Here is a 22,737-nt window from a genome sequence, read left to right on the forward strand (position 1 = left end):
CTAAAAATAGAGCTAGGGTGTTCCTTTAGTGATATCGCTTCGACTCACGCTGAAAATGGCGGACGTGAATCAACAAACTGAGGATATGATGACGCGCCTGTCAATCAATATTGGTGGGCGGGGGGACCGCTCTCCTACGTCAGGTAGCGGTAGATTTGAAAACAGCTCCAATTGGTCCACCGTTTTTTATGTTGTTAAATTGAAAAAAAGCACTGGGTGTGCTTATATCACCCCAATATGACGGTCTATACACCATACATGCACATATGGCTGTCCAAACAGCTTGAAAAGTAGATTTTATACCATAGGTGCCCTTTAAGATATATTTTTAAATCAACTGTAAAATGATAGAATCACAAAACTACCAAATAGGTTCACCCAAATTTGCCCACTGGCGCTTTGAGTGTCCAAAAAAGCGCTATATAAATGTAAAAAATCATTAATTATTATTGTAGTGATGCCTGCATCAGCACTTTGTTCAAGTTGACTAATATAAATGTATTATCAAATGATCTTACTTTAATTTTTAATAGCAAATGATCAACTTTAGCTTTCAAAAATTTTTAATGTCTTTAATTCTTACTTTATTCTTGGTCCCACTTTATATTAGCTGGCCTTAACTACTATTACTTGCTTCTTGCATCAAAAAGTAAATACAATGTAATTACTGTGTTCATAATGTATTTGCAGAACACCTGTGGTGCTCTTGAGGTGAGATACGGGTTGGGCTAGGGACAGGATTGGTGGTATAGGTAGGTGTAAGAGATGGACAACAATGTAATTACATGTAGGTATTTTATCATAAGTACAAAAAAAATATGTATTTACACAATAAGTACATTATAACAAATGTATTTCAAAGCACATAGTAGTTTGAGCCACCTAATATAAAGTGGAACCAGAAACTCATAAAGGTTTATAACCACTACAGGGTTAATAAATAATAAATACATTTTAGTTTTTGGGTGAACCATCCATGTATATTTTAACTTAAATTGATAAAAAAAAAAAAATACTTGCCTTATGACTACTATTTGACAACTACTGTTCGAATGGTATAAACTTTTGGTCATGTATGTCTTTTTTTAAACTTGCATGCTTCCAAGTCAAGTCTTAAACCTTGGTTTCAGTAAAAACAGAAGTGCTCAAGTAAAGTTCAACTTTTGTTTCATATGGTTTTGCTCTCTTAAAAACCTAAAATAGTGCTGCTGGTTGGTACCGTGTTACACAACTCTTGCAAATTTATTATATTAATTTCATGTATTCATTTTAATGAATGTAATACATTTTTGGAAAATGCAGGAGTAATATGAAGTTATTATATTACTAAATGTCTTGCTTCATATTTTTTTTTTTTACCTTTGCTGTGGTGTAAGTTGAAGAGTTTATTTACCCTTCCCACTCTCCCAGATGTGAACTCTCATGTGAGAGGGCTCAATCTCATCTCCTTTGAAAAGCTCCAGTAGGGCTATGTCCCTCCAAAGTGAGACATTGATTGTGTTCTCTTCACACTTCAGACTAAAGTCGAGGATTGGGACCTGTTGTCCCTGCACCTCTGTCATCCTCAGTGCTTGGATCTGCCAAATTGGAGCACAGCAGTGATGGGTAAGTAAATCAGTTTCACTCAAATGAATAATGAAAATTCTGTCTCGTTTACTCGCTCTTTATTTCAAACCTGTTCAAATCTTCTGTTGAACACTAAAGAATATTTTTTTGAAGAATGCTGAAAACCAGTAACCATTGACTTCTAAAGTATTTGTTTTTGCTACTGTGAAAATCAATGATTACAGCCCAGCAAGCAATAGCCGTCATTTCACCGGCTAGGTGAAAGTATAGACCAGATCGTAGTTTCAGTTTCTCTGTGAAAAATAGACCCAATCTAGTCCGGCTATGTGTAACCCATCTCTAGCCCAAAAAAATAATTAAATTTGCTTACCTGTCATTTTTTGGCAAAATACCTTGTAATATGTATGATATTCCATTAAAGGGCACATAGGTTACCCCTTTTTTCATATTTAATATGTCTTTTATGTCCCCAGAATGTGTCTGTAAAGTTTCAGCTCAAAACAACCATCAGATTATTTATTATAGCTGTTTGAAGTGTCTATATTATAGCTGGAAAAAAGGTTTTGCTGTTTTTTTGTACTGGCCCTTTAAGGCTAGTCCTCCCCGCCCACCGTTCCCACGTGCCTGTCAGCAATAGCCGCCCTCGGCTGCCTCAGGAAGCAGATCTCACATAACGTGTGTGAGAAATACTACAGTAAGAACTTTAACAATCAGTATTTGATGCATTTTTTTTGTGGATTTGCAACAATGAGTCACACACAATGTCATTACAAAGTTCACGCACACACACAGCAAGGACACAAACACAAAGCGCACACACACACACACATACACACACACAGATGTAGCGTAGACATACACACACACATAGCATAGAGAGAGAGAGAGCGCGTTAAGCTTTGCACTCGTTTTGCACGCATATGTGACATGATACTGGTAATCTCCACTGCTGTATGGATATCTCCTATATTAATGTACAAAATAAACCTGATTTAACGTCCACAAACCACGATTAAAGCGTCTTCCTTTATAATTGTTCTGACACGCAGCTGTGCTGATGAAGTGAATCTGAAGTGAATCGCTATAATTCATTACACTCGTGCTCTATTTTAAAACATGTTAAACTTGTAAAACTCACTCTTGATCACGTTTGATGATGATTGATGACTCTAGCGAACTGAACAGACCTTTTATTCCCGGCTACTTTGTGCACGTCCATTCTTGATGATATGATTATACACGTGACTACCGGGACATGTTAATGCGCACAGCTGTCAATCAATATTGGTGGGCGGGGACCGCACTCCTACCTAAAGTTGCGGTCGATCTGAAAACAGTTCCAATTGGTCCACCGTTTTTATGTTGTTAAATTTGAAAAAAAAGGACTGCGTGTGTTTATTTCAGCCCGATATGACAGTTTATACACTACACTTACACACATTTCTGTCCAAACAGCTTGAAAAGTAGATTTTTCACCATAAGTGCCCTTTAATATAATGATGTATATTTAGCCGCAAAATCACACATGAGCTCCAACCCAGTCTCATGGCAGTTCGTGAAATAGTCACGAAATTTAATCTATTGATTCGTGTTCATGGGCACGAATTTCTCTTCTTTTTTCATGTCACCCTGCAAGAATTTCCATCCAATGTATTTCAATGGGAAATCATTTTCGTGTCTCTAGCACAATTTATTTTGTCATAGGGTACCCGATGCTGCGCTTTTTAAAAATAATTTTTATTAAATATTATTATAGCCACAGGGTAGCAGACGCAGTATTTTGATTATTGTTATTGACACGGTACCAGACGCAGTATTTTATTATTTTTTTATTTTATTTCATTTTTTCCATAGGATAGCAGATGCTGTATTGATTATTTATTGTTTATTTATTTTATTTTTGCCACAGGGTATACAGTATTTTATTTATTTATTCTATTGCCATAGGGTACCAGACGCTGTTTTTTTAGCTGTTTTATTACTTTATTGCTTTTTTCCTGTAATTGCGGTAATTTTTTTAAGATCCACCCGGTAAAACCAAAACAGCAGTAATTTTGGACACACACATTTTTTACATAATAAAAAAAATATATATACATATGCTGCCTTATTCTCTGATAAAAATCGGAGGGAAAGATTACATTCTGTGTTTTTATGAGCATTACCCATCATCCTCCGCCTCATGGGTCATTCCGCGCATTAATTCATCTCATCATTGCGCTCAGAGCTCCATTCAGGTAAGTCACGACTCATAATTATTGCATAATGTCTAAATGTTCAGCCTGATCTCACAAGAAAACGTAAGTATTTTACGTTTTTGTCTGTTTAGTGGCTAATTCGTACAGTCCAGTCGTTCAGTCGTACGAAATTGTATGATTTTAAAAAGGAGGCGTGGCACCTAACCCCACCCCTAAACCCAATCGTCATTGGGGGATGAGCAAATCGTACTAAATCATACAAATTAGATCGTACGAATTCATACGAATTAGCCACTAAATCAAAAAGTTACGAATTGCCATGAGATTGTGTTGAAATGTTTACATTTATGCCTTTCTCTTTGCAAGCATTAAACCTACATGTACATTTTAGAGCAAAAATCAAAACCCGATTATAGGTTAAAATCTTATCAAAGACAAAAGTTAAATAAAATATAGGCTTGTGAAACATGCTAAACTTGGTTAACTTAGCTACTTAAGTACAAGCTAGCTCTATTAAGTAAATAAAATCCAAGACATACTACTTTCAGTCCAAAAATGTAAAAAACAAAACATTTCAATCATGGCCATCATTACTATTAATTTAAAATAATTTCAACACTGTACATCGATGCATTTGGCCTTAAGTCTTCAGAGTTTGGCTATAATCAATACATAGCGTTAATATCAACAGGCGTAACGTTGGACATTATTAGTCAGTAATGTTTAATACATAAAAAACGTAAAGGTACAGAGATTCAAAGTATGAAATAAATAAATGACCAGTTATGCTTCCTAGTAATTCCTAATAATTTCCTTTACATGTGAGATCAGGAACCTTAGGCCCATGTTTTCTGCCTTTTAACATGTAATAATAATAATAATAATAGTAATTAATATGTTCTGCTCTCCTTGCAGTTTTTCTCGAACGAGTCTCCTGTCACAACACACATGTACAAACACAAACATTTAACAAACCCAAAAGCACTTTTAAGAGCCAACATCTATCTATCTATCTATCTATCTATCTATCTATCTATCTATCTATCTATCTATCTATCTATCTATCTATCTATCTATCTATCTATCTATCTATCTATCTATCTATCTATCACTGTTTGTGTCTGTTATAATTGTCCATCTGGCTGTTTGTCTATCTTTCTGTATCTGTTTGTGTTGCAACGTCCACAAAACATAAGGTTGACTTGCAGGACCCTCACTACCAAGAGGGAAGACGAATGGCTCTTGAAATGAAGCTGGACCACATTCTAGCTGAAGCCAGGGTAGGTAAATAAATGAATGTAGAATGCAGAAGATTACATCCATATACATTGCATGACACATTTAACATCTTAAAATGCTTATTGACATGGGCAAATGAGCTAATTTCATTTGGAAAAATTAAATCAGAAATATTCACTGCAACACAGACAGCAGCTGTGGAGAGGAAACATCCATGCTCTGTACAAGACGCTCCACAGGGCTCTAAAAGGAACATGGGTCGTGGCAAGCCAAGGGGGAGGCAAGGAGGACGGCGTCATACTTCAGCAACAGGTTATATCTCAACATTCCAATTGTAAAAAGTATTTAAAAGCAAAAAAAAAACCTTTCAGTAGTGTTTTCTATACTAAAGTAAAATACATTGCACAGTATGTATCTGAAATGTATGATTTTATAAATTGTTTGAGTTAAGAGACAGCACATGAATGCAGGGATATCCTACAATAACAGGTTATTTTTCTATGTAATGTTTTACAGTCACACCCCCCATCTTTGTTGAGTGCTCAGTGTCATCAAGTGTGGAGATTCCACTTACTGTACCCTCAGCAAAACTAAATCCTGAAGAGCAATTTGGTAAATCAAAAAGATGTAAATATGTAATCTATTCAAATGAAAGAAAAACTCCTTAGACTAAACTGGCAGCGCATTAGATGGTTTAAGAACACTGTTTTGTGATTTAAGATCATTTGACTTTGAATTGATGCTCGATTAAATTTCTTCTATTTTGTGTACAGAAAAAAATATGGAGAGACTTTCTGACATTTTAATATCATATCCTTCTGCTGAGCCTCAAAGAAGCTCTGCAGATTCTTAGTCTTTTCGGCAACAGAAAGCATCAGAGCGCTGGAAAGAAGCAAGACCATACAACCTCAAATGCCTTATTGAAAAAGAGGCCGTTGGTCATCCTTTGTGTTGTCTTTGCCACGAGCCTGCTGTTATTAGGCTGGTTTTCATTCATGTTGAACTGGGAATAAACGGACGACCGCATGATAATTTGACCAATGATAAATTGTGGACCATGTGTATATGAATTTTCTTGATTCGTCATTCAAGTGCTAAACACTGAGCTACTATGCGGTCCTATAAAACTAACATCTAAAAAAATGTAATATCTTAGATTCTTTTTTGTTTTGTTTTCATTAGGTGCAAAGAGTGTCTTCCTGTGGAGTGGTTCTGAGGAGACTGTGATGTACTGCATCACAAAAAACAGCCACTCTACAACAGAGAATGTGTTGTTCATGGATTTTTGGAAGCCATTCCTCCAACCTCAAATGTTGTCAAAGGGGAAGATGGATAATTGGATATTGCATCCATGAGCAAGGTATGCTCTCACAAACACCCCTATTTGGCTGTCCATGTGCGTCTGCAGTAAGTTATATAATGTCTAAAATAATATTTTGGTCACTTTTTACCAGCTTGCATATTGCCAAATGTGAAGGTGGCACAATGTTCCTGTGAAGGCACAAACTTCACTGTGGTTCCAGGTAAAGCAGTGATTTTAATTACCATCAATGGTAACACACACACACACACACATATATATGTATATATACTGTATATATCTCTGGTATTGCATTTGTGATGGTATTGTTGTTGTAGCACGATTGTTTGTAATTTAGCGAGACAAACTTAAACAATGTGTAATGTCAATGTAAACTGGGAGTATAAGAACTTGTGTTACTCCCAACCATTCACAATGTGCAGAATTGTAAAATTATACAAGTATGTGGTAAAAGTGTATTTATTAATATAAAAACATATTCATTGCACTGATTCATTTATTTGAACTGTACATACCCACTGCACATGGACATTTGTAATTATGTTTATCTATCTGCACACTTCTGCTATTAATAGCATCCTGTACATATATTCATTTATTGTAAATCTGTTCATAGCTAATACAACCTGTATATAATGTTGATAGTACATCCATCTGTAAATATCACCATAGTTTTTCTATAACTGCACTTTATAACTTATACCTGTATCCTGCACTTGCTGCTATTGCACTGCTGGTTAGACCTAAACTGCATTTCGTTGCCTTGTACTTGTACATGTGTAATGACAATAAAGTTGAATCTAATCTAATCTAATCTAAAAAACTGATATAGTTCCTAGGGCGTTTTGACTTGCATCTGCCAATATATATTTGCCAAACATGCCAGCATCAGTGGACCCCTGACTTGAAAGACCTACCTAGGAGTGGATATTGGCCTGGCTCAGTGACCAGTTCAACATTTTATACTCTGGACCTCCTGAGCTCCTTTCAGGAACTCAAAGTCATCTCTCCAGGATTCTCCAGGCAAGCCTTCGCAAAGCTGCTGGAGCATCGCACTAAGATTGGAGGAGGAGTAAGACTGTTACCAGACAAAACAAATCCTGTAGATCTGAAAATGTGAGGTGCACCGCACTCCTTTTTTGGTGACTTAAATAGAGATAGAGTGTGCCTGTTTTTTATGCTTATAGGCAACCATTAAATCTGCTTTCCTGTAATTTTAATGGAAGAATTATAGCATGAGCACTTTTAAATTCGTTTGCTATTAAGTAAATTGTGATAAAAAAAGAAACTTTTAAGAAATACAGGTTTGTTTTAGCATAATATAACATTTATTTCCATAGAAAGACATCACATGTTGTATTTAACTAATTTGACATCTCTTCCAGACTGGACAAATTAACGGCGATACACTACAGTGCAGCTTCTTAGATTATCCATATGCTTCATTAGAGGAAGACCAGCTCTGCTGTAGGGCACCGTTCACCTGCCCAGCCTGCATGCCAGAAATGTTGGCTGTTTCAGCAGATGGAAACAAAAAACTTTATCGCTTTCGCCGAGAGACGAGGTTTATTCTTAATCACTTTAGTCATGTGTTTTACATATTTTACAGATTTATTGCATATTTTGTTTTTCTTTCTTTCTCAGCTCTAAGGCTCCTGCTTTTTCGAGGGGCTCTTTGTGGCTGAAGACAGCGCTGTGTCTAGATTTGTTGATACCATTCTAAAAGCAGTGAGAACTGTACGTTTCAGTCATAACCTGAGCAATAAGTTGTCACAAAAACAACTATACAGTAGAAGCCCAACCTTGATTTTATTTAATTTGAGAAAATAAATGCAATATATTCACAACATGAGTTTCATTTGATGGTTTTGTGTATTATGTTTTATAGACACAGGGAAAAGGCACATGTGGACAGCAGCAAGGGACATAAGATAACATCAAGGAGGGCTTCCAAACTGGATGAAGAAGGGATGGAGGTTGCAGTGTGTCACAATGGGTTCCTATTGAAAGCCCTAAATATGTACAGGGGGGAGATATTTGCCTACCCTCTGTATCTTCAGAATGAGCTCATGCCAGCCAACCCATATGGAAAAGGTTCATTAAAAAGGCATGTGGTTCTTATATGTTTCAACTGAATTATACAAGGGACATATATGGTGCAAAAACCACATATACAAAATGCATACTATTAATGTATTGCCAATCATATATGTTATATATGACCTACATATGGCTAATGTCTTATAGATTTTTATGATGTTAAAACGTACAAAAAGAATGTTTTTATTTTGTCATAAGTGGAGCCCTATGCATATACTTATTCATATTCATGCATACTGTACACTTATTTTCAATCTTTTAAAGAAGAAATTTAAACTACATACACAAGCACAAGTTTTAATTGCTAATTTATTACAATGTTTTGTACAGGATACACTTGCAGTTTCCCTTTAAGTACTACCTTAGATTTCATTAAAAAGTCTTAGGCTACAAGTTTTCACAGTAGTTTTATCCTAAACCTACAAACACAATGTTATAAACATCTTATGCAAATGACTACGAGACAACAAGAGTTCATGTGACATACAAAAATGAGCTGTCAAATACATTAAAGCCAATTTTAACTTCTCAATTTTTAACAATTTTGTCACTCTTTTAGAAACTTGACTCATCTTTATTTACAATAATATGTTCTGATTTGTTCACTAACAGACCCAGAGTGTTCACAATTATTGTAAATACATGGTGTCATTGCTGTCAACTGCTCTTTCAAATTCAGTAGGAAAACGAACAGCCTTGACAAAGGTCAATGCTATTTTGACAGTACATCCTCGAACCAGCTTCTGCACTGTACATCTGGGCTTCTTTGAGGTGCCTTTGGCGAAGACGTATGCATGTCTTTAAGGCATTGGATGACCACCTTCCCAGGGTCTGGATCTGTTGTTGTAAAGCCCTTTGGGCTTCTGTGTTGGCTGCTCATATTCTGAAACAGAGTATATACAGGAATCAGAAAGTGTAATTCAACACCTTTAAATACCTTTAAGACTCTTTCAATACGTTTAAAGACCTATAACCACTTTTCAACCAGAAATACTGGCGATATTTATCTCACAAAATATTTACTTAGGGGGAAGGCAGAGGGAAAATAAGGCTCGGCGGATCGTCTCTGCTGTTGCAGAGGTGCAGTGGTAGTCACCACTGGAGCATTATGAGTGCTAAATATTGTCAGTAACGATATGTAGAGATGAAGTAACGGAGGGGCTCAGCTAGAATGCCAGTGCAGTGGTGCTATGGGCGAATGTAACATGAAGCATCTCTGCTGTTGCAAAAGATGCAGTGGGTAGTCAGTATTGTATAGTTGCATGTTCCTGTAAGAAAAAATCAGCTGAGGTCCTGGGGTGGGGGGGGGGGGGGGGGTGAGAGGTCATAGTGGATTGAAGTGAGTGTAAGAGGAGCTTGCTAGAGCATGCATGCTAATTGGTGAATGTACTGGGTTGCATGTTCGGTCGTATAGCGGATCAGTTGGTTTCCGCTTCATGTTATGCATTCTGTATGAAAATACTGTTGTTAGTGATATGTAGAGGTGAGTGAATAAGGGGTCAGTTAGAATGTCACTGCAGTTGCGCTATGGGGGGGGGGGGTAGCTCAGCTGAGCGTCTCTGGGGTGGGGGGGGGTTGTGAGTGTGACGATAGTGGTATTTGAAGTGTAAGTGTATATGACTTGTTTAGAGCATTGCTGCTACATCAATTGACAGGTCAGAGCTGTGGTGAAAAGAGTAAATGGAAGTATGGGATAGTTTGAGTTTGGAGGGAAATTAAAGGAAAAAAAGAGGGGAAGAGGGCTAGAAATGCATGAGGGTGGAGGTCAGTTGGAGAGGATCAGCTGGGCTTTCGTGATGTGGTATTGTTCTCTTGAGGTGTAAGAAAGCTAATAGTGTTTGAAATGGGTGTATGTGTGCGTGTGTGTGTGTGTGTGTGGGGGGGGGGGCTTATTAATAAAGAAAGGCAGAGCTTCCTCCTCCTGCCTAGTTAGATCAACTAGGCAGGAGGAGGAAGGGGGGGGGGGGCTTATTAATAAAGAAAGGCAGAGCTTCCTCCTCCTGCCTAGTTAGATCAGCTATGATGGGATGGAATGTGGGATTGAAATTATGTTAATTCAGACTTTTCAAAAACCAAAAAGGGGCTAGTGTGAATATGGCCTCAAGTGTGTGGGCTGTATGAGGCAAAAAGGGCTAGTGTGAATATGGCCTTAGGTGTGTGGGCTGTATGAGGCAAAAGGGGCTAGTGTGAATATGGCCCAAGGTGTGTGGGCTGTATGAGGGGAAATACATCTTTGCGAAGAGTGTGAATACATTTGGAAATGGATGTAGAGTGTGATGGGTTGAATAAGGGTAGTTTCTGGAGCTGGTAGCCATGACCTCTAAAATGAGAAAACAAGAAATAATTAGAGATTAAATGGTCACGACATGGTACATGTACAGCAGACATAATTAAATGTTTTAGCTGATATTCATGCAAGGTCACTTCGCAAGAGCGTGGGCAACTGTGAATGGAAGCGCCTTTGTTAATACATGTTACAATAGCTTAGATGTCACAATAAGCAAGGGTTGTAGAAGTGGACATTCGTCCCTCTGCAGGGTGGCAGATGGATGGAGAGCTGAGGATATGGGCCGAGTCTTGGCTGGTGGTCCTGGAAGTACCTCTTGAAGAGCAGGTGAGGTGATAGTATGGTGAAGTGGAGTTTAACCCCTTAGTGATATAGTAGTTTGTTTAAAAGCAAAATGTATCTAACAGTCAGTGGATGAAACGTTATTCTACTGCCAGAAATGTCCTCTTTGTTCGTAGCAGTCAAGCAGGAAGTTGTTTCTTCGCTGTTTCTCATCCCACTGACTTGCCATTATAAGCATGACTATGGCACTCATGTGTATTGATATAAGAGTAGCTATTGGCATGTTGCAAAAGAGCTTCAATGCTTTGTGTTGAATGTTTTTAACTGGCTGGGTAATACTCTTTTCGTTGGTTCCTTGGCTATCAGATTAGATGTGGCAGAGGGGTTATTATTAATTTTTTTTTATTTTATTTATTTATTTTTTATTTTTATATATATAAATAAAATGTAAATAATCAACTGCCAACATCAAACCTTTAACTTCAAAAAACGATGTCACCACTTGGAACTGTGTGAATGTACTGTTTGTCATGGGCTTTTACTAAGTCCAAGATAAATATCATCACGTTCGGAATCTTAACGTGATTGAAAAATCTCGAGCGTATCTGGCCGGATTCATTCACAAAGTCTTAGCACTCAGTCCATTCATGAAACTGTCAAGAGATAAGGCGGGGTCATCTAAAGTTTGGAAAGCTCATTGGATGGTGACATTTCTCCTTTTGGCTATTGGCTCCTTGGAGTATCCGTCATTTTGTCAAGCAAAATCGCTATAGTGTTTGTGCTTGAAAGACTATTCTGCTGCACGCGCTCCAGCAGCTGGTTTGACTGAAAACAGTGCATCCTTCCATGGACGTTTATCAACATATGAGTATGTTGTGGACTAATGTTTGTGGAAAAGATTGCTTGGTCAGTTGCAATCGAATTACTTCTGCAGTCAGAAAGTTATGGATCTGTGGACAGGTGGGAGGTTGAGAGGTGAGTTCTTTATTGAAATCATTTGATTCACGCTGGTCTCGTCTTTCGAAACTTTTATAAAATGTTTAGTCTTTGTTAGAGTGTAGTTATGTAGCGAAAGCTTCCGCTTAAAGCATGTACGTTACCGAAAGTGGACCTCTAGGATATCAGTGAGAGTCAGGCTTCATAGAAATGGCTTGGATCACCGGCGTCTTGAGTTTAATGGAAGGTGTGGCTTGCGTTGAGTGGGGCAGTAGGAGTAGAAGTAGGAAGAGCTGGTGGGCTGGCGTCTTGCTGTAATTCAGGCTTGATAGCTGGCGAGGCAGCGGCTGATATTTTGGGGAGAGCGGGGTTCTGGCTGGAGTTGTTGTTGTTGCTGTTTGTTTGTTTGTTTGGTCTTCCACGTTGAAAGGTTTAAACAATGCTGAAGCCTAGGTTAAATGCTGGAGCGTTTGTAGCGGGAAGCATTCTTCCAAACGAAGATAAAACATTAGGGAGAAAATAATTCATTTATAGTAAACTAGGATCACTCTGATTGGATTATTACTGATTACAGATGAGTGGCCAGACGTGCTCAATCATATCACGTGCTCCTCTCGAAATTAGTTTATGAAACTTCACATAGCAGAGTGCTGTCGATTAGGCCATAGGAATCATCACCAGAAGCGATGTGACCACCTGGGAGAAAGATAGCGTTTTGGTCAAACGGAAGCAGGTGGACTTAAGGGTGAAGCGGCTAGGCTTTTTGGGTGACTTTCATTCTACTGACCCTGTGCCCAAAAACAGAACAACAACATTGCCGAAACCCGGGATCGAACCAGGGACCTTTAGATCTTCAGTCTAACGCTCTCCCAACTTAGCTATTTCGAGTGCCATGACACAGCTTTCCTGCAGCAGGGATGTCTGTGAGACCAAGCTGAGCTCTTAAGTGCATCTGAGGCATAAGAGAGTAAAAATTTGGCCAGTACGGGTATCGAACCTGCGACCTTGGCGTTATTAGCACCACGCTCTAGCCAACTGAGCTAACCGGCCTTTTTCTTACCAGTGTGCTGGTAAACCCAGAGTTAGTGTCATTCTTTGGCCTTCAAGGGAACAGGTTGCTATTTTAACTTTTTTTGTGCGGTGCTGGCAAAATAAAAACAGGTCCCACCGAGATTTGAACTCGGATCACTGGATTCAGAATCCAGAGTGCTAACCATTACACCATGGAACCTTAAGATGATATAGAGCTGCTGACCGACATGAAGATGATGAATTAAAAAAATGGCCTTGCAGGAAAGTAGCAGAAGGTCCATCCAAGGCAAGGCCAATGTGCATTGATTTCTAAGTAACTCGTCATTCGGCAAGCAGGGCTCCTCACACATTTACTGGAGCAGGACTAGGTAGGGCCTTCAAAAGAAAAGCACGCCATTCTAGGCAATTTGACGACTAAATGGCAGGCAGGGCAAAGAAGCCGAACAGATGTGATCTTATTTTTTCTTTTTCGACCACGTCTAAAATGTACAATTTTGATTGCGTTGAGTGGTGCAGTAGGAGTAGAAGTAGGAAGAGCTGGTGGGCTGGCGTCTTGCTGTAATTCAGGCTTGATAGCTGGCGAGGCAGCGGCTGAGATTTTGCGGAGAGCGGGGTTCTGGCTGGAGTTGTTGTTGTTGCTGTTTGTTTGTTTGTTTGGTCTTCCACGTTGAAAGGTTTAAACAATGCTGAAGCCTAGGTTAAATGCTGGAGCGTTTGTAGCGGGAAGCATTCTTCCAAACGAAGATAAAACATTAGGGAGAAAATTATTCATTTATAGTAAACTAGGATCACTCTGATTGGATTATTACTGATTACAGATGAGTGGCCAGACGTGCTCAATCATATCACATGCTCCTCTCGAAATTAGTTTATGAAACTTCAGATAGCAGAGTGCTGTCGATTAGGCCATAGGAATCATCACCAGAAGCGATGTGACCACCTGGGAGAAAGATAGCGTTTTGGTCAAATGGAAGCAGGTGGACTTAAGGGTGAAGCGGCTAGGCTTTTGGGGTGACTTTCATTCTACTGACCCTGTGCCCAAAAACAGAACAACAACATTGCTTTGCCGAAACCCGGGATTGAACCAGGGACCTTTAGATCTTCAGTCTAACGCTCTCCCAACTGAGCTATTTCGGCTGCCATGACACAGCTTTCCTGCAGCAGGGATGTCTGTGAGACCAAGCTGAGCCCTTAAGTGCATCTGAGGCATAACAGAGTAAAAATTTGGCCAGTACGGGTATCGAACCCACGACCTTGGCGTTATTAGCACCACACTCTAGCCAACTGAGCTAACCAGCCTTTTTCTTACCAGTGTGCTGGTAAACCCAGAGTTAGTGTCATTCTTTGGCCTTCAAGGGAACAGGATGTTATTTTAACTTTTTTTGTGCGGTGCTGGCAAAATAAAAACAGGTCCCACCGAGATTTGAACTCGGATCACTGGATTCAGAGTCCAGAGTGCTAACCATTACACCATGGAACCTTAAGATGATATAGAGCTGCTGACCGACATGAAGATGATGAATTAAAAAAATGGCCTTGCAGGAAAGTAGCAGAAGGTCCATCCAAGGCAAGGCCAATGTGCATTGATTTCTAAGTAACTCGTCATTCGGCAAGCAGGGCTCCTCACACATTTACTGGAGCAGGACTAGGTAGGGCCTTCAAAAGAAAAGCACGCCATTCTAGGCAATTTGACGACTAAATGGCAGGCAGGGCAAAGAAGCCACCACAGAACAGATGTGATCTTATTTTTTCTTTTTTGACCACGTCTAAAATGTACAATTTTGATTGCGTTGAGTGGTGCAGTAGGAGTAGAAGTAGGAAGAGCTGGTGGGCTGGCGTCTTGCTGTAATTCAGGCTTGATAGCTGGCGAGGCAGCGGCTGAGATTTTGCGGAGAGCGGGGTTCTGGCTGGAATTGTTGTTGTTTCTGTTTGTTTGTTTGTTTGTTTGTTTGGTCTTCCACGTTGAAAGGTTTAAACAATGCTGAAGCCTAGGTTAAATGCTGGAGCGTTTGTAGCGGGAAGCATTCTTCCAAACGAAGATAAAACATTAGGGAGAAAATTATTCATTTATAGTAAACTAGGATCACTCTGATTGGATTATTACTGATTACAGATGAGTGGCCAGACGTGCTCAATCATATCACATGCTCCTCTCGAAATTAGTTTATGAAACTTCACATAGCAGAGTGCTGTCGATTAGGCCATAGGAATCATCACCAGAAGCGATGTGACCACCTGGGAGAAAGATAGCGTTTTGGTCAAATGGAAGCAGGTGGACTTAAGGGTGAAGCGGCTAGGCTTTTTGGGTGACTTTCATTCTACTGACCCTGTGCCCAAAAACAGAACAACAACATTGCTTTGCCGAAACCCGGGATCGAACCAGGGACCTTTAGATCTTCAGTCTAACGCTCTCCCAACTGAGCTATTTCGGCTGCCATGACACAGCTTTCCTGCAGCAGGGATGTCTGTGAGACCAAGCTGAGCCCTTAAGTGCATCTGAGGCATAAGAGAGTAAAAATTTGGCCAGTACGGGTATCGAACCCGCGGCCTTGGCGTTATTAGCACCACACTCTAGCCAACTGAGCTAACCGGCCTTTTTCTTACCAGTGTGCTGGTAAACCCAGAGTTAGTGTCATTCTTTGGCCTTCAAGGGAACAGGATGTTATTTTAACTTTTTTTGTGCGGTGCTGGCAAAATAAAAACAGGTCCCACCGAGATTTGAGCTCGGATCACTGGATTCAGAGTCCAGAGTGCTAACCATTACACCATGGAACCTTAACATGATATAGAGCTGCTGACCGACATGAAGATGATGAATTAAAAAAATGGCCTTGCAGGAAAGTAGCAGAAGGTCCATCCAAGGCAAGGCCAATGTGCATTGATTTCTGAGTAACTTGTCATTCGGCATGCAGGGCTTCTCACACATTTACTGGAGCAGGACTAGGTAGGGCCTTCAAAAGAAAAGCACGCCATTCTAGGCAATTTGACGACTAAATGGCAGGCAGGGCAAAGAAGCCAGAACAGATGTGATCTTATTTTTTCTTTTTCGACCACGTCTAAAATGTACAATTTTGATTGTGAAAAGGGGAATTAGCTTAAATGGTAGAACGGTCGCTTAGCATGCATGAGAGATGTAGCTGGATCGATGTCCGCATTCTCCACTTGTGTTTTCATGCCTTTCACAGTGGCTTTTATTGCAAAGCTGGTTGCACCTGGAGGGTTTAGAGCGAATTTCCTTACGTCACCTTGCCGGTTCTGTGTAGTACTAATCATTGCAATCCGTCAGAAGCCCTATCAAGTCACAGTTTTCTTTTATTCGATGGCGCATCTGCAGTGAGAAATGAAAGCACTAAATATATAGCAGAGTGCTGTCGATTAGCCCATAGGAATCATCACCAGAAGCGATGTGACCACCTGGGAGAAAGATAGCGTTTTGGTCAAATGGAAGCAGGTGGACTTGAGGGTGAAGCAGCTGGACTTGAGGGTCCTAGAAAACCCATAGTAACTGTTATTCTCTGGCCTTCAAGGGAATAGAATGCTATTTTAGCTTTTTTGTGCGGTGCTGGCAAAAAAAAAAAAACAGGTCCCATCTAGATTTGAATTTAGATCGCTGGATGCAGAGTGCTATCCATTACATTATGGAACCTCAAGATGGTGTAGAGCTGCTGCCCGAGATGAAGATGATGAATTAAAAAACTGGCCTTGCAGGAAAGTAGCAGAATGTCCATCCAAGGCAAGGCCAATGTGCATTGATTTCTGAGTAACTTGTCATTCGGCATGCAGGGCTCCTCACACATTTACTGGAGCATTACTAGGTAGGGCCTTCAAAAGAAAAGCACGCCATTCTAGGCAATTTGACGACTAAATGGCAGGCAGGGCAAAGAAGCCACTACAGAACAGATGTGATCTTATTTTTTCTTTTTCGACCACATGTAAAATGTTCAATTTTGATTGTGAAAAGGGGAATTAGCTTAAATGGTAGAACGGTCGCTTAGCATGCATGAGAGAGGTAGCTGGATCGATGCCCGCATTATCCACTTCTGTTTTCATGCCTTTCACACTGGCTTTTATTGCAATGCTGGTTGCACCTGGAGGGTTTAGAGCGAATTTCCTTACGTCAGCTTTGCCGGTTCTGTATAGTATTAATCATTGCAATCCTTCAGAAGCCCTATCAAGTCACAGTTTTCTTTTATTCAATGGCGCGTCCGCAGTGGGAAATCAAAGCACTTAATATATAGCAGAGTGCTGTCGATTAGGCCATAGGAATCATCACCAGAAGCGATGTGACCGCCTGGGAGAATGATAGCGTTTTGGTCAAGTGGAAGCAGGTGGACTTAAGGGTGAAACGGCTAGGCTTTTTGGGTGACTTTCATTCAACTGACCCTGTGCCCAAAACAGAACAACAACATTGCATTGCATTGCCGAAACCCGGGATCGAACCAGGGATCTTTAGATCTTCAGTCTAACGCTCTCCCAACTGAGCTATTTCGGCTGCCATGACACAGCTTTCCTGCAGCAGGGATGTCTGTGAGACCAAGCTAAGCCCTTAAGTGCATCTGAGGCATAAGAGAGTAAAAACTTGGCCAGTACGGGTATCGAACCCGCGACCTTGGCGTTATTAGCACCACGCTCTAACCAACTGAGCTAACCGGCCGTTTTCTTACCAGTGTGCTGGAAAACCCAGAGTTAGTGTCATTCTTTGGCCTTCAAGGGAACAGGATGCTTTTTAACTTTTTTTGTGCGGTGCTGGCAAAATAAAAACAGGTCCCACCGAGATTTGTACTCGGATCACTGGATTCAGCGTCCAGAGTGCTAACCATTACACCATGGAACCTTAAGATGATATAGAGCTGCTGCCCAACATGAAGATGATGAATTAAAAAAATGGCCTTGCAGGAAAGTAGCAGAAAGTCCATCCAAGGCAAGGCCAATGTGCATTGATTTCTGAGTAACTCGTCATTCGGCATGCAGGGCTCCTCACACATTTACTGGAGCAGGACTAGGTAGGGCCTTCAAAAGAAAAGCACGCCATTCTAGGCAATTTGACGACTAAATGGCAGGCAGGGCAAAGAAGCCAGAACAGATGTGATCTTATTTTTTCTTTTTCGACCACGTCTAAAATGTTCAATTTTGATTGTGAAAAGGGGAATTAGCTCAAATGATAGAGCGCTCGCTTAGCCCGCATTCTCCACTTGTGTTTTCATGCCTATCACAGTGGCTTTTATTGCAAAGCTGGTTGCACCTGGAGGGTTTAGAGCGAATTTCCTTACGTCAGCTTTGCCGGTTCTGTGTAGTACTAATCATTGCAATCCTTCAGAAGCCCTATCAAGTCACAGTTTACTTTTATTCGATGGCGCGTCCGCAGTGGGAAATCAAAGCACTAAATATATATCATCACCAGAAGCGATGTGACCACCTGGGAGAAAGATAGCGTTTTCGTCAAATGGAAGCAGGTGGACTTGAGGGTGAAGCAGCTGGACTTGAGGGTCCTAGAAAACCCATAGTAACTGTTATTCTCTGACCTTTAAGGGAATAGAATGCTATTTTAGCTTTTTTTGTGCGGTGCTGGAAAAAAAAAACAGGTCCCACCTATATTTGAACTTAGATCGCTGGATGCAGAGTGCTATCCATTACACTATGGAACCTCAAGATGGTGTAGAGCTGCTGCCCGAGATGAAGAGGATGAATTAAAAAACTGGTCTTGCAGGAAAGTAGCAGAAGGTCCATCCAAGGCGGAGCCAATGTGCATTGATTTCTAAGTAACTCGTCATTCAGCATGCAGGGCTCCTCACACATTTACTGGAGCATTACTAGGTAGGACCTTCAAAGAAAAGCACGCCATTCTAGGCAATTTGACGACTAATGGTGTTACCTGGATGTGGGACAAATACAAATGAATGTATTTTATATAATTATTTTTTTATTTTATTTTTGATGTTTGAAAAGTCACTCAATGTATTGTTTTATTGTATTTGAAAATTATTTGTAATAAAAAAAAAGAAAAAAGAAAAAAAAAAGCATGCCTGATCTCATCGGCTCCTGGTGCTGCGCCTATTTTTAAATAGCCAACTCTTGACGGCTGCTCTCGCTTACGGCCATACCACCCTGGCAATGCCTGATCTCATCTGAACTCGGAAGCAAAGCAGGGTTGGGCCTGGTTAGTACTTGGATGGGAGACCGCCTGGGAATACCAGGTGCTGTAAGCTTTTTGAATTCCTTCATTTGCCAAAAAAAAAAAATGAATCAATTTTAAAAAGAAAAAAAAAGAGGTAAACTATTGAGTGCCCAAAGGCATTGTTTCTGTCGGTGCTGAGTCAAGGCAAGCTGAGCGGCTCCTGGTGCTGCGCCTATTTTTAAATAGCCAACTCTTGACAGCTGCTCTCGCTTACGGCCATACCACCCTGGCAATGCCTGATCTCATCTGAACTCGGAAGCAAAGCAGGGTTGGGCCTGGTTAGCAGAGATGTATAAAGTACTAGAGACCCAGACTTAAGTAAAAGTACAAGTACTCTATCAAAAAGTGACTTGAGTAGAAGTAAAAGTGCTCTTTAAGCACCATACTTAAGTGGAAGTACTAAAGTATTCAACATTTTTTGTACTTAAGTATTGCAAGTAGTTTATTTCAAAATTTACTACTCAAGTACTGAAAGTAAAAGTACAAGTATTGTGTAATGTAGTTATTAAAGAAAGCAGTCAAAAGACATCATATTGTTTTATTTATTTTAAATCTCTTTTTTGGGGGCACGTCATTAAGCAGAATGAAAAGAAACATGACTTACAATACTGTTTTTCTCTCACGCTTGAACCACAGATCTGACAGATTATAACAGCTTCAACACACACCTTTCAAAGTTGTGTGTCACAAAAACAGTCCATAATCCACTCAAAACGCTATTGAAACCCATTTTCGGAGCACAATTTACTGGTTGTGAACGCTGTAAACGAACGGTCTAATTCACTTGATTTTGATTTTATTGTAAAAAAAAAAGAAAACGTGTATATTAGTGTGTTAAATGAAAATCTGAAATATTTTATGGCTTATGGCTATGATTTAGTATTCAAAAATGTTTCATTTTGATCATGTTTTAATTAAATTGGTCTTAAACTTCATATTTTTCATATTTTTATAGTATATTTATTCATTCTGGTACTTTTACCATAAACCAACATCTCAACCATTTGGTAGAGGCTGATATTTTAGAAATTATGGGATGTGTTGGGGGAAAATGTATTGATTGTGTTAACTAGTGACATTAGGAGTTAAGAAATGCAATAAATAAAAAAATTCTATTGTTTTTTTTCTTGGTGTGACAGTTAAATGGTTACTTGTAATAAAATTTTGTTCTTTAATACAGCAGTAATATATATGAACTGTACCCTCAATTTGACCCGCTCAAAGAAAACACTCTTTCTGAATGTATCAAACAAAACTCATGCACAGAAGACAGCATGAGCATTTATAGCAAATAAACTAATGTAAATATTCTCCCGCCTGCTTTTTAAACGCTGACAGGCGAGGTCTTACACCCCTTTGATTAGTTATTGTCTTCACCTTTTCAACAGAAAGGGCTGCTATCGGCTTTAGAAATGAAAGCGTTGTTCACTGATGGCGGGAAGAACAGCCGCGGTTACAGTCTATGTATGTATAATACGCGGTTATCACAGGTAATCTATAATAGACACAGTGGAGAAAACTTGCACCTCATACACGCCCAGGTCTGGATTCACAAGTATTGCTTTAACAGCCAAGAGGAGATGAACAGTTGAGTCTCACAATATATCTCTGTAGTAGTGAAATAGCGGCTCGTGTGCTGTGCCGCCTTCACTCGCCCTCGCGCCTCCGTCCTTCGCCATAGTATTGCGACACCGCACATAGGAGATAAATGACGTCAGTACGTAATAACCCGTTATGATCTATTACTGAACCGATATCGACCATTTTGACACCTCTAGTAACGAGTAACGATGCAGCTCATAAAAAATCTATCGGAGTAAAAGTATTAAACTCATCGAAAATATGTACTTAAGTAAAAGTGGAAGTAGGAGAAACAAACAATACTCCAGTAAAGTACAGATACTGCCTTTTAGTACTTAAGTACAGTAGTGAAGTAGTTCTACTTCGTTACTATACATCTCTGCTGGTTAGTACTTGGATGGGAGACCGCCTGGGAATACCAGGTGCTGTAAGCTTTTTGAATTCCTTCATTTGCCAAAAAAAAAAAATGAATCAATTTTAAAAAGAAAAAAAAAGAGGTAAACTATTGAGTGCCCAAAGGCATTGTTTCTGTCGGTGCTGAGTCAAGGCAAGCTGAGCGGCTCCTGGTGCTGCGCCTATTTTTAAATAGCCAACTCTTGACAGCTGCTCTCGCTTACGGCCATACCACCCTGGGAACACTAGAGGACACTAGTGAGCGATACAGGAAGTGATCGGCTGCAGTTTGGAGAGAAAGGCTCTCCTCCATTTTAGTATTTTTGTTTTGTGTTTGTTTTTGTGGACTGTATTAGAGTTTGATTTTGTGTTTTTGTTTTTTAAACCACCTGACAGCAGCATCCCGCTGACTGGAGGGTGGTTTGTTGTTTTTGTTTTTTGCACTTTACTGGGCATAAAATGGACGGATTTTTGGTAAACGAAACTGGACTGGATGCAGAGACTCTCATGGCAAACGAAACTGGACTGGACGGAGGAACAAGAATGGTTAACGACAATAGACTGGACAATAAACAACGAGCTGGACAAAGGAAAAACCAACTTGGTGGAAGAAAATATTTAAAAGAAGCAACAGTAATCGTGAACACAGAAGAAGTCAATGAGGTAAGAGCTGTGGACATCATTAAAGCAGTGACAGACAAGTGTGGTCAAGGGAAAATTCTGGCTTTGAGACCAAGGCAAGGAAAGGAGTTTGAACTTACTATGGAGAAGGAAGAAACATGTGAGGAATTGCTTGATGGACTGTTGATTAAGGGAGTGAACTGTGAAATCAAAAAGCTGCAAAACAGGGATTATGTTGTTTCTTTCATGCACCTGCCCGTCTATCTTGATGATAGAGAAATTTTAGAAAAATTAGAAGGATGAGTTTATCCCATATCAAAAATAAAAAGAAGGGTTTACACTGGCACTGACATTGAGGACGGAACAAGGTTCCTAAAAGTGAGATTCCCTAAGGAGGTGGCATCATTGCTATATAGCACAAAGCTGGAAACAGCAGAAGGGCCGCAGTACTTCAGGGTAATGCACAGCCATCAAGTGAAGACCTGTAGGCTGTGCATGAGCCCTGAACACTTGCTAATGGATTGCCCAGATTTTTAGTGCTACAAATGTGAAGAAAAGGGGCACTTTGCAAGGAATTGTAATACTGTCAAATGCCCAGAATGTAAAAATTTTTTAAACAAGTGTGAATGTTGGATGGAAGGAGAGGAAGGAGGGGGAGCAGAACAAGTTGACGGACAGGTGCATGAAAGAAACAAGAAAGGAGAAGAATCAACAACAAAGGTAATGGAGGAGGAAACAAACATTATAAGGGAAGAAGAAGAAGAAGAAAAACAGACATCAGAACAAGAACAGTGGACACAAATGGAAATAACTGACAGTTTTAAACATTTTTTAAATATGGTGGAAAACGATGAACAAAGTAAGCCTGATCAAGCTGAAGGAATGGAAAGTGATGAAGAACAAAGGACAGATTATGTAGAGAAGAACAAAGTGGAAAGAGGACTAATAAGAAGAAGAACAATAAAGGTAAAACCAAATGTGGACAGTGCAAGAAAAAAGATGATGA

At 39.8% G+C, this 22,737-nt stretch overlaps 1 long non-coding RNA gene and 11 other non-coding genes across 12 annotated transcripts; 2 read left to right on the plus strand and 10 right to left on the minus strand.

Moving 5' to 3' along the window:
• Positions 1-6,455: 6,455 nt before the first annotated feature.
• Positions 6,456-7,877, plus strand: LOC130222262 (uncharacterized). Its single transcript, XR_008836392.1, has 3 exons — positions 6,456-6,526; positions 7,164-7,440; positions 7,710-7,877. It is a non-coding gene; the product is annotated as an uncharacterized LOC130222262 (long non-coding RNA).
• A 5,028-nt stretch (positions 7,878-12,905) lies between these two features.
• trnai-aau (transfer RNA isoleucine (anticodon AAU)) lies at positions 12,906-12,979 on the minus strand. Its single transcript has one exon. It is a non-coding gene; the product is annotated as a tRNA-Ile (tRNA).
• Positions 12,980-13,088: 109 nt separating this feature from the next.
• trnaq-cug (transfer RNA glutamine (anticodon CUG)) lies at positions 13,089-13,160 on the minus strand. The gene has a single exon. It is a non-coding gene; the product is annotated as a tRNA-Gln (tRNA).
• Positions 13,161-14,025: 865 nt separating this feature from the next.
• trnaf-gaa (transfer RNA phenylalanine (anticodon GAA)) lies at positions 14,026-14,098 on the minus strand. Its single transcript has one exon. It is a non-coding gene; the product is annotated as a tRNA-Phe (tRNA).
• An 88-nt stretch (positions 14,099-14,186) lies between these two features.
• trnai-aau (transfer RNA isoleucine (anticodon AAU)) lies at positions 14,187-14,260 on the minus strand. The gene has a single exon. It is a non-coding gene; the product is annotated as a tRNA-Ile (tRNA).
• A 109-nt stretch (positions 14,261-14,369) lies between these two features.
• On the minus strand, positions 14,370-14,441 carry trnaq-cug (transfer RNA glutamine (anticodon CUG)). The gene has a single exon. It is a non-coding gene; the product is annotated as a tRNA-Gln (tRNA).
• Positions 14,442-15,320: 879 nt separating this feature from the next.
• On the minus strand, positions 15,321-15,393 carry trnaf-gaa (transfer RNA phenylalanine (anticodon GAA)). The gene has a single exon. It is a non-coding gene; the product is annotated as a tRNA-Phe (tRNA).
• Positions 15,394-15,481: 88 nt separating this feature from the next.
• On the minus strand, positions 15,482-15,555 carry trnai-aau (transfer RNA isoleucine (anticodon AAU)). Its single transcript has one exon. It is a non-coding gene; the product is annotated as a tRNA-Ile (tRNA).
• A 109-nt stretch (positions 15,556-15,664) lies between these two features.
• Positions 15,665-15,736, minus strand: trnaq-cug (transfer RNA glutamine (anticodon CUG)). Its single transcript has one exon. It is a non-coding gene; the product is annotated as a tRNA-Gln (tRNA).
• Positions 15,737-17,380: 1,644 nt separating this feature from the next.
• trnaf-gaa (transfer RNA phenylalanine (anticodon GAA)) lies at positions 17,381-17,453 on the minus strand. Its single transcript has one exon. It is a non-coding gene; the product is annotated as a tRNA-Phe (tRNA).
• Positions 17,454-17,541: 88 nt separating this feature from the next.
• trnai-aau (transfer RNA isoleucine (anticodon AAU)) lies at positions 17,542-17,615 on the minus strand. The gene has a single exon. It is a non-coding gene; the product is annotated as a tRNA-Ile (tRNA).
• Positions 17,616-19,048: 1,433 nt separating this feature from the next.
• LOC130223707 (5S ribosomal RNA) lies at positions 19,049-19,167 on the plus strand. The gene has a single exon (XR_008836827.1). It is a non-coding gene; the product is annotated as a 5S ribosomal RNA (ribosomal RNA).
• The last annotated feature ends 3,570 nt before the right edge of the window (positions 19,168-22,737 follow it).

The sequence above is a fragment of the Danio aesculapii genome, chromosome 4 (assembly GCF_903798145.1).
Source record: "Danio aesculapii chromosome 4, fDanAes4.1, whole genome shotgun sequence".
Lineage (NCBI taxonomy): Eukaryota > Metazoa > Chordata > Actinopteri > Cypriniformes > Danionidae > Danio > Danio aesculapii.